At 36.2% G+C, this 12,427-nt stretch overlaps 1 long non-coding RNA gene across 2 annotated transcripts in view; it reads right to left on the reverse strand.

The window, feature by feature from the left end:
* LOC141585630 (uncharacterized) overlaps positions 1 to 12,427 on the reverse strand; it is a 436,560-nt gene that overhangs the window by 420,102 nt on the left and 4,031 nt on the right. For both annotated transcript variants that reach the window (XR_012519218.1, XR_012519217.1), the window contains exon 2: positions 10,575 to 10,658. This is a non-coding gene — a long non-coding RNA (uncharacterized LOC141585630). The remainder of the gene's footprint in view (positions 1 to 10,574; positions 10,659 to 12,427) is intronic.

Here is a 12,427-nt window from a genome sequence, read left to right on the forward strand (position 1 = left end):
TTGCATGCTTTCCTCAATTTGGAACATTTTTGTCTCCTGTTCTTTTCAGCTTGACTTGCTCCTATTGATCTTGCATTTTCAACATCAATTCCACTTGAAAACCTTTCTGAGCTGCCCACCTCCAGCCTCATCCCAATCACTGAATTGGATCAGGCACTTATCCTATGCACTATGTGCTATTATTGCTTCTTATCCTTACAAGACCTCACCCACTTGTGTTAGTCCACTTTCATGCTGCTGATAAAGACATAACCAAGACTGGGCAATTTACAAAAGAAAGACAGTTATTGGACTTACAGTTCCACATGGCTAGGAAGTCCTCACAATCATGGTGGAAGGTGAAAAGCACATCTCACATGGCGGCAGACAAAATAAGAGAGCTGGTATGAGGAAACTCCCCTTTTAAAACCATCTGATCTTGTGAGACATATTCACTCTCATGAGAATAGCATGAGAAAGACCTGTCCCCATGATTCAATGACCTCGACAGGGTCCTTCCCACACACATGGAAACTGTGGGAGTTACAATTCAAGATAAGACTTGGGTGGTGGCACAGCCAAACCATATAACCACTCATCAACTTTATTAGAATAATTAAAATCTCACTTGCAGACATAGTATCTTAGGGCCATAAGCATTGCTTTATTTACCACTCTATCATCAACTCCCATGCCAATGTCTAGCATATGAGACATGTTCAATATTGAACATAGTTTTTCAATAGATATAAAGAATTTACATATTCAAATAAATCCAGTCATTCAAAGTGGTTACTTTTTTTTCTTTTTGTTGATTTTGTTCTTGTTATTATTAGTATCAACAAAAACGAGCTTTAAAAAAGTGGTAACTATAATCTTTTTTTTTTTTTTTTTTTTTTTTGAGATGGAGTCTCCTCTATCATCAGGCTAGAGTGTGGTGGTACAATCCCAGCTCACTGCAACCTCTGCCTCCTTGGTTCAAGTGATTCTCCAGTCTCAGCCTCCCAAGTAGCTGGAATTACAGGTGGCTGCCACCATCCCCAGCTAATTTTTGTATTTTTGGTAGGACAGAGTTTCACCATGTTGGTCAGGCTGGTTGCGAATTCCTGACCTCAAATGGTCTACCTGCCTCATCTTCCCAAAGTGCTGGGATTACAGGCATGAGCCACAGTGCCTGACCTCCAACTATTGTCTTATCACATTGCTTAAAAATGGGACTTCCTCAGCATGAACATATACAACCAGTTATAAGGATCTCAAGAATGCCTGTCAGGAATTCTGGGTTCTAGGCTAGACTTTATCACAGACTACTTTTACAATGGGTAAGTCATTTTGGATGTAAATACTATTCCACTTTTAAGTCCTGTGGTTTCTTCCTACTGTTTTACTTTAATGAATATGGTCACTGAACTCACCTATGGGCCATGAACACAGACTGAGATGCCTACACGTACATGGAGAGACTTGGTAGGTAACATGGTGCTGATTTGTATTTCTAGAAATAGCTGGGTCTTTAAAGTAGGGTTTGTAATCATGATGAAGTATACTGGAAGAAAACGAAGTATATCAAAAATGTTATAGAGCTATTTCACTCTTCCTTTTAAGAGCCACTGCTTTTCTGAACCTTTCTGTAAATGCACTGAATTGGGAGTCCAGAGGCATAGCAGTAAGTAAGAAGGAGTAAGATTATAAAATAAGGTTAAGCCACATGTAGGCTTGCTGGGCCTGTAAGTTTGGAAAATAGGGAATCATTGAATGGTTTTAGCAAGTAATAAAATCATGAGGTGGAAAAGGATTTTAAAAGCTTTAATATGGCTGGGCATAGAATGAATTGGAGAAAGAAAGCCTGGAGATCTGAAATAGTTGGGAGGCTACAAAAATAGTCCAAGTGGAAAGGGGTGTGGTCTGCTCAAAAACACTGACTGTGAGAAAAGAAAAACACATGGTATTACAGAAGGTTATGCAACATGATTTGGATTTAGGGAATGAAGTGCAGAACTTAGGTTCAAAGATAATTGAGGATTAAAACATGGGTTGAGTTGAGACTATTGAGAGAAACATGGATGACAGAGGGTAAGATTTTTTTCAATGTGCTAAATTTGAGGTATTTATACAACATTCATTCAGTAAAGAGCTAGAAATGCAATCCTTGAACTTGAGAGAAATCAAAACTTGAGTATTATTTGGGAAACCTCTACATAAAATGCAACAGTTGCATCCCCCAAGATGAATCAATCTAAGAGAAAGACCAAAGAGAAGGTCTGATTTCTCAAGATAAAACGCAGTAGAATGGTCAAGGTTTAAAAATGAAAAAGGTTAAGTCAGAGAGTAAAAAACAAACAAACAAACAAAAACTAGAATTCATGGTAGAAGTAGGTAAATCTAGTTCAGAGGAACAAAAACGTTTTCAAAAAGCCCAGGCTTGGTGGTGGTATGTGCCTGTAGTACTGCTTACTCAGGAGGCTGAGACAGGAGACTTGCAAAACCTGAGAGTTTGAGGCTACAGTGAGCTCGGACTGTACTACTGCACTCCAGCCTGGCAGCAAAGTGAGACCTTGTCTTTAAAAAAAAAGAAAAAAAGGGGAAGGGCAATATTGTTGGATGCCACAGCCACACATAAAGGCTGATTATGAGGCTTGAAGAAAGGCCTTCAGCTTCCATATGCATTCACTGAAGTAACAATTTGAGTGATTTCCTACTTGTCTTATCTCTTGATAATAATCCTCCTCCAGTGAATGTGATTCTGTTTGGAATAATGGAAAATGCACATTCTCCAAGATGCCAAGCTTCTTCAGCTCTCCTCCAACATCAGATAGTATGGAACTGGGCATTTATTACATTCTAACATTCTTCTCAGGACTATTCCAAGGAAAAATTCACTTCATTTGATTGGAAGATATGACTATTTATCATTATTTCTACTTCCTAAGAGTAAGCCCACAGATGCCTAAGATACTTCTGGGATTCACAGATTACAAAAGTACCCTTATAAAACATCTAACATCTATTGACCACCAATTGTGTTCCATGCTTTGGCTAGTAATTCCATAACGATTTTCTTATTCAGTATTGAAAACAGTACTGCAAGCTGAATATTACTGAATATTCTTATTTCCATTTTTTACAGATATTCCAAAATTGTCTTATTTCCCTTATAGTAGAAGATAATAACTCTTTACCTTTAAAGACTGAGACAATGGCCCACTCTTGGACCAAGAGGTCAAAGACTCAAAATTAGAAAATCATTTCAGCACTGAAGATCTTTAATGTTCATCAGGCCATATATCTTTCTATTCTTCTGGTTTCCAGTAATTATTTGAAATTATAAATTATGAGGAATTTTTGTCTAGTAGAAATAACATCAGCTTGGGCAATGGGGCAAGACTCCATCCATACAAAAAATATAAATAAATAAATAAATAATCTGGTTGTGGTGGTGCATGCTTATAGTCCCAGTTACTCAGGAGGCTGCAGTTGGAGAATTTCTTGTGCCCAGGAGGTCAAGGCTGCGGTAAGCAGTATTCACACCCCTACCCTCTAGCCTGAGTGACAGAGTGAGAGGCTCTATAAAAAAAAAAAAAAAAGAGAGAGAGAGAGAGAGAAAGAAAGAACATCAAGCTCCCTATATAACTGAGAAATGCCATAATACCTGAGAATAAGGACTTTCTAAGTCAATTTATTTGGTCCAAGTATACTTAAAACTTGTAGTTTGAAACATGATGTAGTGACTTAGCTGTCACCACTAACATCTATTTCACTAGAAGTTGATAGTTTTTCTTTATTTCTTTTTAAAGTTATTTAGCTTATAGGGGAAATATACTATCCTTTATACCGATTATATATACAAACTAACATAAATGTATAAGATTCATCATTGTTATCTATTTCTTTCTATATCATAAGTTCCAGGAAGGAGAAGGTAAATTATTCAGTAAATATATCTAGAAAAATAGTGTCAGAAAAATTGGGTAGTTATTTGGAAAAAAATTCTCACCATACATGAAATAAAGAGAAGATGGTAGATGTAAAGTAGAAATCAATTTTTTCTTATCTGTGGGGTTTTAAAAATTTCTACTTAAAGTTCTGAATACATGTGTACTGAATGTGCATGTCTGTTACATAAGTATACATGTGCCATGGTGGTTTGCTGCACCTATCAACCCGTCATCTAGGTTTGAAGCCCCGCATGCATTAGGTATTTGTCCTAATGCTCTCCCTTCCCTTGCCCTAGAAATCTATTTTTTTTAATAAAAAGAAAAAGAAAATATTGGGAACAGGATGGGTTATCTCTAATAATTAAATCAAAGTATCAAAAGAAAATATTCTATACTTGTCTGTCAAATTAGTGTAAGTAAAGGAAAACAATTACAAAAAATTAATGCTACAAACAAGATAGAAAAAGACTTAATACCTTTGATATAGAAAGATAACATATAAATCAGTAAAAAATAGTAATAATATAAATTAAAAATGGGAAAGAATATAGGTAGGCATTTCACAGAAGGCCAATTAAAGGGCTAGTAAATACACCAAAATGTTTATTAGTAATAACAAAAAGTAAAAGGTTGTAACATTATGCCTGTTTGTAATAATTTTACAAAAATATTTAAGATGACTTTACCTACTGCTAACAATTTATCGCAGTAATTAGCAAAATAATTTCACTTCTAAGAATTATCCTTTAGAAATAAACAGAGCTAAAGATAAAAGCTTTATTTTTAGAATATTTATCAGTGTTAATTTTGAAAGAAAATTTAGAAACAACCTAAAATATCAACAATAATTAGAAAATGAAACATATTTTGTTATCTATACTCTGCTTTGATGAAGGCTTTAATGTTTTCTTAACATTTAATAAGTAATACAAATAAAAGGAAGTATGTATGGATATGTTCTGTATATGTTTCATATGATTGATAATGATTCAAGCATAAAGCAAATATATGATTATTTCCCTCCTAATCTTTGCTTTTAAGTACCCGGAAATTAATATATTTATAAATTTATCTAACAGATATTTAGTGAGTGGCTTCTATGTCTTGGGCACTGGGAGAAATGCTAGGTGAAGGCTTTGGCAATTGTGGGTCTTTGGGTCTCTAGCTTATTGACCAGCATATGTTATGGAGCTAAGCTAGGTTTCTAGAACCATATTGAGAGAAAATATGACTGTCACACCTGGAGCATAACACATGGGTCTTCAAAGAAAGAAGGCCTGGTATGAGAATTGAGAGCTGAAGTATTGACAGCTAAGGGATTTCCAGCCAGAGAAGATGAAAGCAGAGAAGAGCAGATTACAACAGGCAAAGAATAGGCAAATAGTAATATGGGGTAATTACGGTAAAGTAGTAGGCGGCTTCCTCTGACTGGATTTTCGTGTATTCTCATCCAGTTCTGTTGCTTGTATGATCTTATTCTATGGGCAATGAGAGAACCACTGCAGGTCTTATTAATTACGACAATGTTTTTGAGTAGCAAGGGGCAGGAACCAACTTAAACAAAACATGGGAAACAATGAGCAAGTGCTCTTTTAGACTAGATTGCCTGCAGGTTGATGTCTTGGAATATAATCTCAGGAAACAGGAGTGAGGAGGAGGGAAGAGTGAAAGAGGGAAGCTGGGAAAGATAATACATGAATGTATCATTAAGTTGCCTACTTCACAGATGATTGGTGCTGTTTACTATGAGACCTTTGCAGAAATCTTTAAAATGTGTTTGAAGACTGTCTGCCTGGGGAATTACAAAATGGCACACATTTATGTATTGGATTAAATCCACTATTAATCAAGGTAGTCCCACTGGCAGTAACTTCCCCTGCACTTCTAGACTGAATACAAAAAGCTACTGAGAGGGTCCCTGTGCATGTTCCATGGTGTAGTGTCAGAGAAGCAAGTGAGAGGTATAAGGCTGAGGCAAGCTGCTGTCAACTTGCACCTACATGAAGAAGGTTGAAGGAAACTTAAAAAGAATTAGGCCCACCTGTAAGAGTTGGGGCCAAGCGTCTTTGAAGTTACGCACAAGAGGTGTCCTACATTTGTTTGTTGTGGCTCAAAGAAGAGCAAAGCCACAGAAAGGCATATATAGAGCTGAGTCTCACAACAACTGCAACTAGATACACAAACTTTTTCTGGACTTTCTCAGTCTTGAGTCTCTGTAACTCTATGGTTGGGCTTCACCCTTTTTCTCTCACTATAGGTAGCTTTCTCTACATGGCAAAAACGAGTCTCTTAATGACTTCTACACATTTTGCATCTTACAATTTCAGTTTCAGAAAACAACGATAAACGGTATCACCATTGACTCCACAGAAACACAAACTACAATTAGAGATACAAAAAACTCTATGCACATAAACCAGTAAAGGAAATGGATAAATTCCTGGACACTTGCACCCTCCCAAGCCTAAACCAGGAAGAAGTTGAAACCTTGAACAGACAAATAACAAGGGCTGAAGTTGAGGCAGAAATTAACTGCCTGCCAACCAAAAAAAACTCAGGTCCAGATGGGTTCACAGGTGAATTCTACCAGATGTACAAAGAGGAGCTGGTACCATTCCTTCTGACACTATTCCAAACAATACAATAAAGAGGGAATCCTTCCCAAATCATTTTAAGCGATCAACATCATCCTGAAACCAAAACTTGGCAGAGATTCAACAACAACCAAAAAAACTTCAGGCCAATACCCATGATGAACATGGATGTGAAAATCTTCAATAAAATACTGGTAAACCAATTGCAACAGCACATCAAAAAACTTATCCATCACGATCAAGTAGGCTTCATTCCGGGGATGCAAGGCTGGTTCAACATACGCAAGTCCATAAACGTAATCCATCACATAAACAGAACCAAAGACAAAAACCACATGATTATCTCAATAGATGCAGAGAAGGCCTTTGACAAAATTCAACAGCCCTTTATGCTAAAAACTCTCAATAAGCTAGGTATCGATGGAATGTATCACAAAATAATAAAAGCTATTTAGGACAAATGGGATATAATTAAACTACAGAGCTTCGGCACAGCAAAAGAAACAATCATTAGAGTGAACCATCAATCAATATAATGGCAAAAAATATTTGCAATCTACCCATCTGACAAAGGGCTAATATCCAGAATTTAAAAGAACTAAAATAGATTTACAAGAAAAAAACAAACCCATCCAAAAGTGGGTGAAGGATATGAACTGACACTTTTCAAAAGAAGACATATATGATGCCAAGAAACATATGAAAAAATGCTCATCATCAGTGATCATTAGAGAAATTCAAATCAAAACCACATTGAGATACCACCTCATGCCAGTTACAATGGCGATCATTAAAAAATCGGGAGATAGCAGATGCTGGAGAGGATGTGGAGAAATAGGAACATTTTACACTGTTGTTTGGAGTGTAAACTACTGTAACTATTGTAGAAGACAGTGTGGCGATTCCTCAAGGACCTAGAAATAGAAATTCCATTTGACCCAGCAATTCCATTACTGGGTATACATCTAAAGGATTATAAATTATTCTATTATTAAGACACATGCACATGTATGTTCATAGCAGCACTGCTGACAATAGCAAAGACCTGGAACCAACTCAAATGCCCATCAACAATAGACTGGACATGGAAAATGTGGTACATATACACCATGGAATACTATGCAGCTATAAAGAATGATGAGTTCATGTCTTTTGTAGGGACATGGATGAATCTGGAAACCATCATTCTCAGCAAACTGACACTAGAACAGAAAATCAAACACCACATGTTCTCACTCATAGGTGGGTCTTGAACAATGAGAACACATGGACACACAGGGAGGGGAACACCACACACTGGGGTCTCTTGGTGGGGGCAAGGGAGGGACAGCGGGGGGGGTTGGTCAGGGAGGGATAACATGGGGAGAAATACCAGATGTAGGTGATGGGGTGATGGAGGCAGCAAACCACACTGCCATGTGTGTACCTATGCAACAATCCTGCATGATCTGCACATGTACCCCAGAATATAAAGAACAATTTTTTAAAAGAAAGCTAAAAAAAAAAAAAAAAACTGACATGCTTAGACCCACATCAAAAACTTCTAGAATAGAATTTCATCAATCTTTCATAGGCCAGGTATCCATTTTTGGACCAACGAATATGCGTAAAGAGAGATGACATGTAAGGACACGAGGACACTGGTAGAAACCATATAACTAAGTAGGGGAGGAATAGTTTCTAAAAGAAGAGCAAGATGCCAAGCAGACAATACCAAAATGTATACCACATGTTCTGAGTTAAAAAAACACTCTTTAAGCATATGGAGCCTCGAAGTTCCTGTACCAAATAACCAGAAAATACAAAAATAGTGTCAGAATTCAGGCAAGAGTTAGGGACAGGGAAAATAATAGAAATGGTATTAATGAGAAATAACTGGTGGGCCATGTGACCCACTTTAGTTTTACAAGATGCCCTTACATTCTCCATTAACAGGAATTTGTTCAATAAGCATTTGTGATGCCAGGTCCAGTGAGAAATGTAGAAACTACCATATCACATAAGACACAATCTCTCTCCTCAAAAGCAGATCATCATGTGACTTAGTAAAAACAGTAATACCTTATGTTGATAGGACATCTTTAATCCACACCTTGAGATCCCTGGCTCCATGACACAGAATCAAATTAACAGAACTTAATGTAAACACTCTTCTTTACTGAAGGTCAAGGCCCGAGTTCTTTGGGAGATTTTCATTTGGACTAATGCTTCCTGTCTAATTGGTAAAGATACCAGAATCAGTGACATGGGATTGTTTTGTTTGGGCATAGCACTTGGAAGAAAGCATTGAAACTTGATAGCAGTACTCACCATTAGATTTTTTTTTCTTGTATCTTGTTTGACCCCAAAGAGTAGTGGATAATCTAGACATTTTAGCCATATTCATGGGGCATGAAAGTAATCTCACACTTATTCTACATGGGGAAAAGTTTTGTCAATGAGAACTCTATTTGTCTTTCTCTTGTTGAAAATCTAGTTATTCTTTAAGACCTACATCAGACATAAGCATGTACATAAAGTCTTCTGGAAGTCGAATTAATTTCTCCATTCTTTGGGCTCCCATATCATCATCTATCAGTTGAATTGTAATTATTAATATGTTTTTATCTCTCCCTCTAGACTTTGAGTTCCTTAAAGGTAGGAACCTCATCTTACTCATCTTTCTTTTCCCAGACTTTAGTACAGTACATGGCATATAGAAAGTTCTCTGATCTAAAGGAGGAATGGTGGTGAATTAAGACGTTTGTCCTCTTTCAGATTAGCAGGGCAGAGATACTTGGTGTTAAGTCACTAAAACTTTCATAACTTCGTTTCCTTTAAATGAGCAAAAGGACCCTACATGTTTTTGGTGTAGTTGACTCACTAACTGGTGTGTCACTGATATTCCAGGCTCAGTGTGCAACAAAAAAGCACTCCTGTCTTTTGTCAGTTCTTATGAGAAATTCTACAAAGGATCATAGCACCTGCACAAAGCCAAGATAGGAGAAATCCAACATAAGTCATGTCATAGTATTCTTATTATTTTTAAAAATTATTTTATTTTCTAGGAATAGAGCTTCTGACCCCAGAGAATACTGTGGTCTGTCTCAAAGGAGGCCACCCAGAAAACCATACACAGTAAAAACAAAACATAAAATAAGAAAGCCTTCTGCAGAGGTGAGAGGTGATATTTCACACTTTTTTTCTCACCTGATAAGTGATAGGGCACACTGCTAAATCTCCTTTGTTCATTTGTAGGTTGTTTCACATAATACTGATTTAAACCCATTATTGCCTAGATTTCAGTCCTTGAATGCAGATTAGCTCTGAATAAAATTTTTTAAAACCTATGTATCATGTAGTAATAGTTCAGAAGAACAGTTTTTCAACAGTGAAAATAGAGAAATAGAGGATCTAAAGGATAATCCTCATAGCAACAATAGCTACAGTTCAAGAACGACCTACTGTGTGTGAGACAGACACCACTGTCAGTGTTTGTAACAGGGCATCATTAAGGTTCAAATCAATCATGCAGAGGTAGGTTATATTTTTACAGATAGAAAAATTGAGGCCCAGGAAGATAAACCATTTATCAAATGTTACATTAAACGTAGCAGATCAGCTATCTCCCTCTATACAACAACATGGATGAATCTCATAGCCACAAAGTTGAGCAAAAAAAGCCAGACATAAAAGACTACACACTGTATGATTATATAAAGTTCAAAAACAGGCAAAACTAATCAATGCTCAGAGAAGTTATAAGAGTAAATTTTGTGGAGAGAGGTTTTATTAAGAGAAGGGCAGGAAAGGGGAGGTGTCACACTTTTAAACAGATCTCACAAGGAACCTTCTTGTTGGCTAGAAATGTTCTATATTTGACATGTGTATACATATGTAAATACTCATTTAGCTGCACAAAGATTTATAATCTTTACTGTATATAAATTATATCTCAATAAAAGCACTTAAGTAAAGTAGGGGAGAAAAATGAGTTTAGCTCTGTGTATTAGGCCATTCTCACATTGCTATAAAGAAATACCTGAGACTGAGTGATTTATAAAGAAAGGAAGTTTAATTCACTCACAATTCTGTAGGTTGGACAGGAAGCATGATGCTGGTATCTGCTTGGCTTCTGGGGAGGCTTCAGGAAACTTGCAATCATGATGGACTGTGAAGGAGGAGCAGGCATGTCACATGACCAGAACAGGAGCAGGAGAGAAAGGAGGTACCACACACTTTTAAACAGATCTCACAATATCTCACTATCGAAAGGACGGTACCACGAGGATGGTGCTAAACCATTTATGAGAAATCTGCCCCCATGATCCAATCGCCTCCCAACAGGCCCCACGTCCAATACTGGGGATTATATTCAGTATGAGATTTGGATGAGTACATATATCCAAACTGTGTCACTCTGCTTAGTTCCAATGGTCCTCTCTTTTCACTAGATACTTTTTCTGCAATCAATTTCAAGTTTTTATATTAAATATAAACTCTTACCCATTTTTCCAGGATAGTGCAAAGAAGTCTTTACAGATAATTTAACAAACTATTGCATGTAAATTAACATAGCACAGATTGCAGATTACAAACAGGTTGGTTAAGAAAAGTTGATATAGAAATCTGGGACTAAATTTATAAAGAATTTTATGAATCTTGTTAAAAGAAGGTGTTTGAATTTTATTTACATAGGGAACTACTGAGGATTTATGTATGTATGTATGTATTTGTTTCGATTGGCAAGTTAGATAGTATATATTTATAGGGTACATCATGATGTTTTTAAATATATATATTGTGGAATGGCAAAATAAAGTTATTTAAGATATGTATCACTCCACATACTTATAATTTTTTTTTGTAATGGAAATACTTAAAATCTCTTAGAGAGTAGCAATTTTCAAATAGACAGTATATTGTTACTAACTGAAGTGACCATTACGTACAGTAGATCTCTTGAACTTATTCCTCCTAACTGAAATTTTTCATTTTTTAAATTAACATTTCCCCGATGTCCCCAAACCCTTAGCTTCTGATTACCACCATTTTACTCTCTGTTTCTAGAAGTTTGCTTTTTCACACTGCACATATAAGTAAGATAATGGGGTATTTTTCTTTCTGTGTCAAGCCTATTTCACAGAATAGTCTTTGAAAATTGAAGGATACATCATGTCCTCCAGGTTCATCCATGTTGTTGCAAATGACAAAATTTCTCTTTTTGGAGCTGAATAGTGTTCCATTGTATATATATGCCATATTTTCTTTATCCATTCATCTGTTGATGGACACTTAGGTTAATTCTATATCTTGGCTATTGTGAATTATGCTGCAATAAAACATGGGAGTGCAGATATCTTCTCAGCTGGCTCATTTCATAGCCTTTGAATATATACCCAGTAGTGGGACTGCTGGATCATATGGTAGTTCTGTTCTTAAGTTTTTGGGGAGGCTTCCAGACTGTTTTCCATAATGACTATACTAATTTACATTCCCACCAGCAGTGTGTAAGTGTTCTCTTTTCTCTATATCGTCACCAACATTTTATTACCTTCCTGTATTTCTGCTATTCTAACAGATATTAAGTAATATCTCACTGTGGTTTTAATTTGAATTTCCCTGATGATGAATGACATTGAACTTTTTTTTCACATACTTGTTATCATTTACATGTATTCTTTTGAGAAATGTCTATTAAGGTTCTTGGCCCATTTTTAAATTGGGTTATTTGTTTTTCTGCTATGGAATTGTTTGAATTCCTTATATATTTTGGATGTTAACCCCTTATCATTTGTATGGTTCTCAAATATATTCTCCCTTTCCATAGGTTGTCTCTTACTGGGAATTTTATATAGGAAATTTTATGATCAAATTTGCTGTTGTGGGTGAAATGGATTAGAGAGAATAAGTGGGAAAAAGAAATGCCTAGGAACAGAG

Source organism: Saimiri boliviensis, chromosome 9 (assembly GCF_048565385.1).
Source record: "Saimiri boliviensis isolate mSaiBol1 chromosome 9, mSaiBol1.pri, whole genome shotgun sequence".
In the NCBI taxonomy this organism is placed as follows: domain Eukaryota; kingdom Metazoa; phylum Chordata; class Mammalia; order Primates; family Cebidae; genus Saimiri; species Saimiri boliviensis.